This window comes from Bombina bombina, chromosome 2 (assembly GCF_027579735.1).
Source record: "Bombina bombina isolate aBomBom1 chromosome 2, aBomBom1.pri, whole genome shotgun sequence".
NCBI lineage: Eukaryota > Metazoa > Chordata > Amphibia > Anura > Bombinatoridae > Bombina > Bombina bombina.
Genome location: NC_069500.1, coordinates 210,614,101 through 210,627,317, shown reverse-complemented (window position 1 = coordinate 210,627,317; position 13,217 = coordinate 210,614,101). Strand labels below are relative to the sequence as shown.

Sequence of the window (13,217 nt, the reverse complement as noted above, 5' to 3'; positions counted from 1 at the left end):
CCATTGAAATGGCTATTGAACAAAATATTCATGAATTTGTGATCATTACTGACTCAAATTACATGTGTGACAGTTTTGTTGAATACCTGCCAACTTGGAAAAGGAATGGCATGCAGAAAAGTAACAACAAACCAGTCAAGCATGGCAAGTTGTTCTGCGAGATTGATAATCTGGTGGTATCCAATGAATTAACCATACATTGGAAAAAGACAAAGGGTCATTCCAGGGTTCTAGGTCCTGATAAGGAAGGCAATAATCTTGCAGATTCATTAGCCAAACAAGGAGCCATAACTGGAGAACTCCTTAATATCGACCACTTAATGGGTGCAATTCAGGTAGAAGCCATTACCAGAAACCAGGCAAAACAACAGAGTGAGCCTAATCTGGTACAATGGAGTCAAGATTCTCCTAGTGAGGACCTAATCACTAGTCAAATAGAAGACCCCGTTGTAGGCATCTTCTATAAACACATAGAAGATCCTGAAAGCAACCCCATCTCAAAAGATAATTGTATTGCCAAAGAAGATCTTAGAATCTTAATGAAGTCCAGATCACAATTTAAATTACAGGATGGTTTGTTAATTAGAACCTCCAAAACTGGCATCCAGCAATGGGTAGTATCCACCAAGTTCAGAGGTCTCATGCTTCAACATCGTGGTGCCAAACTCACGTATGAAATATTGCGTGACTACACTTTTTGGCCACACATGTTGAAAGATGTTCAAACCTACTGTTAAGGTTGTTTAATCTGTCCACAGTTCCAACCCACTGAACCAACGCATAGGGCGCCATTGCAGAAAAGGCGGATGGTAATGCCATGGTCAGATATACAAATTGATTTTATTGGTCTAGTAACGAGGTCATCAAGAGGTAACAAATACATGTTAACAGTGACATGCCTGTTCACTAAATGGGTAGAGTGCTTCAGTGCACCTAACAATAGTGCTGAAACATGTGCAGCATTGCTCATCAACCACGTGTGTTTTCCAGATTTGGTTTGCACCAAAGAATCGAATCAGATTGGGAAACCCACTTCACTAGTGAAGTGATGACCAAAATGTGGAAAATACTAGGGGTTAAAAGAAAGCTCCATATTGCATATAGAGCTGCCTCAAGTGGTAGTGTAGAGCGTTACAACCAATCCATTGGGGAAATCCTCAAAAGGTTTGTGAGTGAAACGGGTAAAGACTGGGATGTAAAACTACCTCTAGTCTTAATGGCATTAAGAGCAACTCCAAGTAGTGCTACCAAGATGTCACCTTTTGAACTGATTACTGGTAGAAGAATGGTTCTACCTCAGCATCTATTGTACCGTACATCAGACCAGAACTTGATAAACGCTGCCAATACGCATCAATATGTGGAGAACCTGCAATATGCCTTTGCATTTGCTCATAGGAACTTAGAAAAGGCTGCAACTGCCACTAAAACCTATTATGATCTCAAAACCTCCAAAAAGGAATATGAAATAAATGATAAAAGTTTATCTTTATGGGGGGCGGAGCTAGCCTTTGAAAAGACAGGACGCGTCTTCATGAAGCTCCTCTCTCTAGGTTAGCTTTTCTAAGTTATTTACCCTAAGTTTTTGACACTGAGGCGGTATAACGCCGCATTTTGTGAGACTACATGATCTATGCAGCTTAAAGGAGTGGATAAACTGACTACAACCTGTCTAAGTTTGGCTACACACTAAACACAGAAACTGGATTCAACGGACAGCATTACCAAGATGGCGGAGATCTGTACATGGGGAGCGAAAGTGCACCATGCGCTTGAACTTTGTTTGCAGAAAATTGAACAGACCCTAATAACGGAGATCACCTCTCAGTTTGAACGTATGAGCAGTGGGGCTGCTGAGTCACCGATATATGCTTCAGAGCTTCAACTAAACAGCACTACTCTGACAGCCCCCGCTATACAGCTGGCCCAGCCTGAGGAGGCAATCTCACGGACAACTGCTATGTCTCCCTATAGTGGATTCGGTGTCTCCCCCTGGACATCCTTAGCTCGGGGCGATCCATCTAAACCGCTAGAAATACCTGGAGGGATCCTTCTGAGTTGTTCCCAGGACTCTGAGATGCCATCTCTCATACGTGCTGCTATGGAGTCGGTGGAAAGGTACTTAGGCTCTGGGGACGGGTCTGACCAGCTTCCTATATCGGAATTGCCGCAGAGCTCATACGGCAAGATAATGCCACCAGTGCCGCCCTACAATGATACACTGCGGTTGGCGACAGGAGACTCTATGGATCTGAGAAGGAGGCGAGTGGTGAAGGACGATATCAAGAGGATTGCACATCTCCCACTAGCAGCTATATGGAATATGTCTTTAAAACGGCTGGAGGCTTACCATCTGTTAAGTTTAAGCACATACCAGGAAAGTCCCCTGAACGAACATTTTTACAAGCCTGGAGGGGGACACACATTTAAAAAAGGAGTTGGCTAGGAGCTTCTCGTTTGGAGACTGTAAGTTGCAGCTTATTGTGTTATAGCTGCCATAGACTAATCTCATGGCCAACTAGAAGAACTTTTTCTACTGTTTCACAAGCTGTCCGTAATCCCTTTGGTACTTAGAACCATTGGATAAGCTGACAAATTAACCTACTTCGCCTTGGGATAGAACATATCTATATAATTCACATAGCAGGTCCACAGACTCTGACACTCTTACTGAGACTTTTCTGTATGTATATTAACCTGGGTCTGCTAGTTTTGTAGTTAATGTGTCTCATACATATATGCATATGCCTGCTGTTCATGTTTAACATTTTCTAATCGCTGCATGTCACTTGATATGGAACACTTATAATTTAGAGGTGGCTTGCTAGTTATAAACTAAAGGTCTCTTAATAACATAAGGTAAATATTTTTTTATATCATTATACTATGTTCCCTTATTAAGAGGAAAAATAGAAAAGAATATAGATGTTTATATAACCCAACATTTGATAGCGAGTATCAGACTATATTGTTCCTATTCTCATCCGAAGCACATTTTCATTCTCTAGGTATGCAGCATTATATATTTAGTATATCTTTGTGTTCATTTCTAAATGTATATGCTCAAAGTTCTGACTACGGTGAAATGTATTATTTAGATTGAGCTTGTGGTTATTATGACACATGTTCACCCTGCGCTAGGCTACATGTACTGAGTGTGGTAATTTTACTATAGCTCTGCCTGTCTCCATGTATATATATATATTACTTAAGAAAGTCTACTGGGTATTATTTTAGTCCCTAGGCGTTTATTACTAAAATTCATTACCAATTTTGTGCACATTACTCTAGTAGTCCTTAGGCATAAGATGTACTGTTCCATTATATATATGTATTTCTCAGCCCCTTATTTTTTATATACTGGTCATATTTTTATACTATAGACTAGGGAGCTGCACATTCTGCCAGGGCTATAATTCTGACTATACATACACAGATTTTACTACACTTTTACTGAGAACTGCTGTATTTACCTGTAGCTATTTAAATGTTCTGAGACAAAAATATGGGCTGCTATTAGATAGTAACTTGCAAGTTTGGATATAAGGGTGTTTTTGATCTTTCTCTATATTCTATTATGCTTTGGGTTTGTACAAACACTAGAATTCTCATTAGAGCTGTTTGTGGACATAGATACTCTTTGATTTTTGTTCAACACTGCCTGCGCATTGTGGCTGGCATGACGCTTGAGTAGGGGGCCTGTGCTCGGGTAGTGTGTTCTGTTACTGCACTGACGTTAATCAATAGTATATAAAAACCCAAGACTTAACCAGTAGGTACAACAATTTTGCAGCAAAGATGATTCTGTATTGCTAACTATGAGGCTGCTGACGGCCGAGGCAGCTGATCCTCTATAACTCTCTTGCTGCTGGTAATTTCTATATGTTAAGGTTAGAGAAATTCGCCCAGCCCTGCATGCACTCCTAGTACTAGACCAGGTCCAACTCTACTACCTTATATTTTTTGTATTTAGTTTGTTTCTATATTACTAGGCTCCGCCCCCCCCCTTTTGGAGCTTATTTATTAAGCTAAGGGACACAGATCCCATCGATGACCCCCTAAAAAATACTTAAGAGTCCTTCATTATAGTTATGGTTGATAAACTTTTCTATAATATATGTATATGTTTATAGTCTGGAGGACCCAAAAAGGGCCCTATATAATAATCCCTCCCCCATACTCTATTCACTTATATTTGTACCATTCTAGCTATAAGGGCTTATATTTGACCCTATATGTTATTGAATTTTATAAGAATGTGATGTGAGGACCTAAAAAGAGGTCCTATATACCATAAACTTTAAAATTTGAGGTCGATTCACAGGTCTAACCACTTAGACTACATTATATTTCCTGGAATTACTTATGGCTATTAGTTTCTTATCATCTGAAATGTTTGTATGCCTCCCATTTTTGATGTAACGCTCTGTGTATAAACAGTAATGTATACTTTTCTAAATCGCCCCCACTGGTTGGAGGCCTATGTATGTGGTTACTATGTATTGCTTTATCTTTCACCTCAATAAAAATATAAAAAAAAAAAAAAAGTTTATCTTTATAACTTTGGAAGAGATCAGGTTAAGGAGAAGAAATTTCTTCCATCATGGGAGGGTCCTTTTGTCATCACTGACAAAATATCTCCAGTTGCCTATAAAATAAGGATCCCAAAAATGATAGTTTCATAGATAAATGAATCCATATTAATCAGTTGCGAGCGTGCCATCCTAGATCACGACTACAAGTCATAGAGGGAGAATGAAGTGCCATATCCCCAAATGTACTAAATAAATGCTGTAGTTTAAAGAGGCCTAACTATTGGAATAAGGGCTCAAGAATATCAGACTCTCTGCATAGAAGACTGTCTATGATGCATACTGCCAATGTACTCACCAAAAACCACTGACTGTAAATCAATTCAAATACATGTGTCCTACATCTATTTAAAATTGGAAGGGGAATTTATGTCAGGATACCTGAGTATTATTAAATATATATATATATATATATTTATCTACACATAGATTTATGATGACCACTGTTCAATTCTCTCTCACTCATCAAAGAAACTACTTGCATAATTAGTTCAGAGAGAACCTTCCTGATAAGGTGTGAAGCTGAAACCCCCATCAGATTGTCACTAACCCTTTCTTCTGGATATAAAACATTTGGCCATCAGTCATTTCAAAGAAAGGCAAATTGCATCAAAAGAAATGGCCATGTATATTTTGTATATTATAAATCTTGGATCAAACATGATGATTTCCCTTCCTGATTAACAGGACATATGAGAACAAGATTATCAGATAGATAATCCCATGCAGGGATGTCAAAGAAATAGCTGGATTTCTTTTTAAACTCAATTAGACAGGGAAACCAGTTTTTAACTGAAGAAATGGATTATGTCACATAAGTGTGAATTATCCCCTGCGGAGTTTCCCATGTGCAGATCCCTGTATTTTTGAAAACACATAAATATGGGAGATTGTGGACCTAAGAAGCAGTGACAAATAGCATTCATATTAGATAAATATTTGCTGAGATTGATAAATATTGCAAATAGATATATGAATGTTTAACATTTCTAACAATAATTTCTTTGTGTTGCAGACAACAATTGGTCATGGGCATCAATCTATACATTCAGAAAGAAGTGCACTGAATGTGAAATATGCTGCGGTTTTTGTATGAATATGGGGAAATAATCAAATGCTATTTTAAATGGATTTATATATATATATATATATATATATATATATATATATATATATATATATATTATAAGTGGAATATGTTCACGTGTGATCTTAAAATGATCAGAGAAAATGATACTGTGTGACCCATGTGTATTTGAACATGTAACTTACTAATATAAAGAAATTATAGTATCTTAAATAAAACATTTTTAAAGAAATGTTTTTACTTTATAGAAACAATTGAATGAAACTGTTTGTCTCTGTCTGCTGCCCCCGGTGTTGTGACGCAAGAATTACAGCCAAAAGATTTGACTTAACCAAAGGGAGGCGTCTCCCAAGTTAACCAATGAGATGTTCAGCTCCAAAGGGCCTCCCATATTGTTTCATCAATGATTAGGACAATATAAGCTGTATGCAAGAGGAGAAAAGGAGGAGGGTGGCTGACTTTTTGCTGGAGGACTAGTAACTTAAAAATTGGCTGCGTTGAAATACAGTTACTATAAGCAAGATTGGGCTACCTTTTTATGATCTATATTTGCAAATACAATTATTTCCATATGAGGTGAAACAAAGAATATTGGAAGCTGAATATCGATTTGGTTATTTTTGGTAAAGTATAAGAGGTTGCTAAATATAGGTAATATTTAAAACAAACATCCATTGTTGCTGTAGTTAGCAGATTTAAAGGAATACATTGTATTTTAACCTTGTATTTCATAGCCTCTGTATTTTAAAACTAATCCTTAGTGCCAAGTAATTTATCTTTGCAAATATATATATACAGGTGGCCCTCGGTTTACGCCAGTTCAATTTGCGCCGTTTAAGAATAACAACCTTTTTTTTCAGTCATGTGACTGCTATTGAAAAGCTTTTGGAAAGCAATACACTAATTAAAATAGCCTGTAGGTGGAACTGTCCGCTTGTTTTGCAGAAAAGTTATGCAACTTAACAGCCTTAAATTGATCTGTGTACACAGATTAGACCAGATCTATCAAGCAAAATTTAGCAGGCACTTCCCTATTATCTTCCTGTCCAGAAGCTTGAGGTGAAGGTGCCTAACTGCTTATTAATCACTGCAGATTGAAATGCATAGAATAGGTGCAGACCCAATATTATCTAACATGCTAACAATGCAGAGAACTGATTGCAGAAAAATGCAAGTAAAAAAAAACATTTTGTTCATTAAACTTAGTTTGATGATGATACAATCTATATTATTAGGTTTATAATGCTGTTTAGCATTTAAAGTCTTCATTTCAAAGCTTTAAAAATAATGTATTAGATGTTACTTATGACAATTTTGAGAGGGGCCTGGAACCTAACCCCCTCACTTCCCAATGACTTACATTATAAACTGGGTTTAAATTTACAACAGTTTCGATTTACAACCATTCCTCCTGGAACCTAACCCCGGCGTAAACTGAGGGCTACCTGTATATATTTTAGAATTGGTCTTAATTGTAAGAATTTATTTCAGTTTAGATAAATTGGCATAGGAGTTGGGTTGTTGGCACAAATAATATATACAATTTCTGATGTTTTAGATTGGAATTATATAAAATAAATTGTGGCTATATAGCGGATTGTACTGCTTGAATGTTAGTGGCTCAGATTCTGATATCTTATTGTGGTATTTTAAATGCAACTCTGATTTGAGAGACTATTGTGAATAAGGCAACTTTTATGATCTTTGCATAGCATATTATAATAGTTTAAATGTGTATAGTATTGATTCATATCTGGTTTCCTACAAATATATTTCAATGTGTCTATAAATTTTAACTAATATAAAGAATTAAGGAATTTACATTAATTTTATTGTCTTGGTATATGCATTTTATTGGGGTTTTATTTTAAAGAATAATTATTAAATATATTGTATTATAACCCGGCCATATACTGAAAAACCCAGTCTAATGAATCCGGGGTGATTTTCATCCACCAAATACAAATTGGCAAGAGAGTTTATGAAGGTTTAAACCACTGCTTCATAAATATCAGTTGCAGGCTCAAATGAGCGAACCTGCAACCAATTGGGACGTTCGCATCATGATAAATCTTGCCCATTGCATATTTATTACATAATAACAATGTGAGAATTATATGGAGAGGACATTCATTTTTTGTTGAGACTTTTAGATCCTGTAGACTTAAATAAACCGTTCCAGCCTTAGATAACCACAAATATTTGCACATGTCCTGAATGTGGCATTGGATGCTGTTTGTAGTTTTGGTAAGAACTAACTTTTTATTAAATTGCACAACAGACTTAAGATTAGATGGTGATAACACAGAATCAATAATGGTTGAGCATTACAGCAATAGAAAGAGCACTCCCCCTCGTATAAAACAACTGGATTGCCATGGTTACGTAGAAGTCTGTCAAAAAAGGACATGAAACACAAAATTTTCTTTCATGATTCAGATAAAATATTCAGTTTTAAACAACTTTTACAACTGACTTTTTTCTAATTTGCTTCGTTATTTTGATATCCTTTATTAAAAATCATACCTAAGTAGGCTAAGGAGCAGCAAGGCACTTCTGGGAGCTAGCTGCTGATTGGTGGCTGTATATATATATACACCTCTTGCAATTGGTTCACCTGTGTTCAGCTAGCTCCCAGTAGTGCATTGCTGCTCCTTCAACAAAGAATAGTAAGAGAATGAAGCAAATCTGATAATTGTAAATTGGAAAGTTGTTTAAAATTGTGTACACTATCTGAGTCATGAAAGAAACATTTAGGGCTAGATTACAAGTGGCGATGCTTTTTGTGTTTTTGCTATAGCGAAAACTCCGCTAGAAGTAAGATTTTTGCTCTAGTGAGGATGCGCTGGTATTACAAGTTGAAAGAAATCTATTTTTGCTCTAGCGGTAACCCGACTAGCGTCCTCCTTAGAAGTCAATAGAGAAAAACACCTCACTCTCATGTAAACACCATAACAAATTCTCATTTGCACTAACCCAACATGAAAATATGAATATTTCATATTCGAATGTTCTTTACGTAACAGAATGTTTTATTTATTAATAAGTATTTCTACAAATATCTTATTTTTTTTTTTGCAAAAATATATATTTATACCTCTCTCTCTCTCTCTCTATGATTATTTATAGATATAGCTATATACAGATATACTGTATATAGTAATATCTATTTAGAAATACTTAAAACATATTCTGCTATGTATAGAACATTGGAATGTGAAATATTTACAGTAAATACATACGGCTAGATTACGAGTTTTGTGTTATGGCTCATAACGCTGCTTTTTCTCTGCCGCTGCTATAACGAGTCTTGTAGGTATAGCTGTACCGCACACTTTTTTGGCCGTAACGCAACGTAACTACCGCACCTTTCAAAAAGTCATTTTTCAATGGGACTTCCATAGCACCGGTATTACGAGTTTTGGCTGGGAGGCTAAAAAGTGAGCGGTACAGCCTATACCGACAAGATTCGTACCGCCATCTAAAGTCAGTAGTTATGGGTTTTGTGCTACAAAGCTGTAGCACAAAACTCATAACTAAAGTGTTACAAAGTGCACTAACACCCATAAACTACCTATTAACCCATAAACCGAGGCCCTCCCGCATCGCAAACACTAAAATAAAAATATTAACCCCTAATCTGACGCTCCGGACATCGCCGCCACTATAATAAACATATTAACCCCTAAACCGCCGCACTCCCACATCACAAACACTAGTTAAATATTATTAACCCCTAATCTGTTGCCCCCAACGTCACCACCGCCACTATACTAAAGTTATTAACCCCTAACCCTAAGTCTAACCCTAACACCCCTAACTTTAATATAATTAAAATAAGTCTAAATAAAATTACTATCATTACCTAAATAGTTACATTGTAGCTATATTAGGTTTTATTTTTATTTCACAGCTAAGTTTGTATTTATTTTACCTAGGTAGACTAGTTAATAACTATTTACTAACTACCTAGTTAAAATAAATACAAATTTACCTGTAAAATAAAACCTAACCTGCCTCACACTAACACCTAACATTACACTAAAATTAAATAAATTACATTAAATACAATTAACTAGATTACAAAAAAATAAACACTAAATTACACAAAATAAAAAAGAAATTATCAAATATTTAAACTGATTACACCTAATCTAATAGCCCTATCAACCCCCCCCCCCCACACACACATACAATAAAAAAAACTCTAGCCTAAACTAAACTGCCAATAGCCTTTAAAAGGGCCTTTTGCGGGGCATTGCCCCAAAGAAATCAGCTTTTTTTCCTGTAAAAAAAAAATACAAACAACACCCCAACAGTTAAACCCACCACCCACACAACCAAACCCCCCAAATAAAATCTTATCTAAAAAATCTAAGCTCCCCATTGCCCTGAAAAGGGCATTTGGATGGGCATTGGGTAAAGAATCCTATTGGCTGATGCATTCTATTGGCTAATTGGAACAGCATTCTATTGGCTGGATTGCATCAGCCAATAGGATTTTTTACCCTTTAATTTCGATTGGCTGATCGAATTCTATCAGCCAATTGGACTTCAAGGGACGCCATCTTGGATGACGTCATTTAAAGGAACCTTCAGTGTACGGCTGGGACCGTATGAAGAGGATGCTCCGCGCCGGATGTCTTGAAGATAGAGCCGCTCCGCGTCGGAAGGATGAAGATAGAAGATGCCGTCTGGATGAAGACTTCTGTCCACCTGGAGGATGACTTCTTGCCACTTGAATGAAGACTTCTCCCGGCTTCGTTGAGGACTTCTGCCGTCTTGGATGAAGACTTCTCCCGGCTTGATGAGGATGGATGTCCGGTCTTCAAAAACTGTAAGTGGATCTTCGGGGGTTAGTGTTAGGTTTTATTAAGGGTTTATTGGTGGGTTTTATTTTTAGATTAGGGGTTTGGGCAAAGAAAAAGAGCTAAATGCCCTTTTAAGGGCAATGCCCATCCAAATGCCCTTTTCAGGGCAATGGGGAGTTTAGTTTTTTTAGATAGGTTTTTATTTGGGGGTTTGGTTGTGTGGGTGGTGGGTTTTACTGTTGGGCGGCTGTTTGTATTTTTTTTTAAAGGTAAAAGAGCAGATTTCTTTGGGGCAATGCCCCGCAAAAGGCCCTTTTAAGGGCCATTGGTAGTTTATTTAAGGCTAGGGCTTTTTTTATTTTGATAGGGCTATTAGATTAGGTGTAATTAGTTTAAATATTAATAATTTCTTTTTTATTTTGTGTAATTTACTGTTTGTTTGTTTTTTTTAATTTAGTTAATTGCATTTAATTAATGTAATTTATTTAATTTTAGTGTAATGTTAGGTGTTAGTGTAAGACAGGTTAGCTTTTATTTTACAGGTAAATTTGTATTTATTTTAACTAGGTAGTTAGTAAATAGTTAATAACTATTTACTAACTAATCTACCTAGTTAAAATAAATACAAACTTAGCTGTGAAATAAAAATAAAACCTAAGATAGCTACAATGTAACTATTAGTTATATTGTAGCTAGCTTATGGTTTATTTTATAGGTAAGTATTTATTCTTAAATAGGTATTATTTAGTTAATGATAGTAATTTATATTTTGATTTATTTTAATTATATTTAAGTTAGGGGTGTTAAGGGTTAGACTTAGGGTTAGGTTTAGGGGTTAATATATTTATTTAGTGTTAGTGATGTGGGAGGCCAGAGGTTTAGGGGTTAATAACTTTAGTATAGTGGCGGCGACGTTGGGGGCGGCAGATTAGGGGTTAATAAATTTATGTAGGTGGCAGTGACATTGGGGGCGGCAGATTAGGGGTTAATAAGTGTAATGTAGGTAGCGACGACATTGGGGGCAGCAGATTAGGGGTTAATAAGTGTAATGTAGGTGTCGGCGATGTCCGGGGCCACAGATTAGTGGTGTTTAGACTCAGGGTTTATGTTAGGGTGTTAGGTGTAAACTTTTCTTTCCCCATAGGAATCAATGGGGCTGTGTTACGGAACTTTACGCAGGTGTTAGGCTTTTTTTTAGCCGGCTCTCCCCACTGATGTCTATGGAGAAATCGTGCACGAGCATGTAAAACCAGCTCAGAGCAGCGCTGGTATTTGTGTGCGGTATGGAGCTCAACGCAACCATATTGCCCGCAAACGCAGGTTTTTGGAAAACCTCTAATAGCAGCGCTATTAAAGGTGAGCGGTGGCAATAACTTGCAAGTTATTACTGAGCCAGAAATAACGCAAAACTCGTAATCTGGCCAACAGTTAAGAATTTAAAAAAAATATGAATATTGCATAAATATGTTTTTACATGTTTTCATCTACTTAAAGGACCATTAAACACAGTAGATTTGCATAATCAACATGTGACAGCCATCCACATATGCATACACGTTTTATTCTGTGGATTCTTGCACATGCTCAGTAGGAGCTGGTGACTCAAAAAGTGTAAATATAAAAAGACTGTGCACAATTGAAGTAAATTGGAAAGTTGTTTAAAATTGCATGCTCTATCTAAATAATGAAAGTTTAATTTTGACCTGAGTGTCCCTTTAACGGCCAAAGATTCTAATGCACTTATATAGATGTCTAAATATGTATATATATTTATGTGTTTATACGTGTATATATGTCTGCTGTAAATACATATTTACACATATACAGTAAATACATATGACAATAAGACGAGCAAACCAAAATACAAAAGTGCACAAGTCCAAATATAATAATATAATAGATGATATCAGATTTCAATAAAGTCCTAATATTAAATTCCACAAGACGAAAATATTCAGTCACAGAAGATGTTACATCAGTGAGATGTGGAGTTCAAGACAGGCTGATGATTTTGTACTTACAGGATCCTACCTCAATCTTATGAGAGGGAGAGGATTCAGACAATGAGAGGGAGAGGATTCTTTTCCCATCGTCTGTAGGAATCCGATGGTTCTCCTGATGGGCATCTTAAGTCCTGCACGTTTCTTTAGTTCCACTTATATCCCCACCAAAGTGTATCTGAATCCCCCTGCCATCCGACGGCGTCTGCGTATGTGCTACGAGAGCTCTGGAAGCTTTGTTTTGTTTTCTGTTTGGTTTTACAGCCTCTGCTGTACCAAAATGTATTTTTTTATGCGTTTTGTGACACTTTTTATTTTCGCCAAACGGTTAACCACAGCTCTGAAATTGCAGTAATGATTCTAGTGATTTTGCTCAACTTGTAATATCAGCGCAATTTAAACAGAGCGCAAACGTTTGCAAAAACCCCTTGCGTAATCCTTTGCGTGCCACTTGTAATCTAGCCTTTGTGTTTCATGTCCTTTTAACTCCTAGGTAACTATTGCTCTGTGGACAAGATTCCTTCCAAACAATACAGCTTAAAGGGATATTAAACAGTATGAGATTGTAATATAAAATGTTTAATTATGTTTACTGAAAACTTTACAATATACTTTCATTATTTATTGTGTCCCACTTTCCTATAATTTTTTTAAAAATTGTTGCTTTTTTAAATTCCACAGAGTTTCTATAAAGTAATGGATGCCGCCATGTTTGAACTTAAGTTGC

At 36.5% G+C, this 13,217-nt stretch overlaps 1 protein-coding gene across 1 annotated transcript in view; it reads right to left on the bottom strand.

Moving 5' to 3' along the window:
* Window positions 1–13,217, bottom strand: part of ATG10 (autophagy related 10) — a 406,998-nt gene that overhangs the window by 361,077 nt on the left and 32,704 nt on the right. The window lies entirely within an intron of this gene.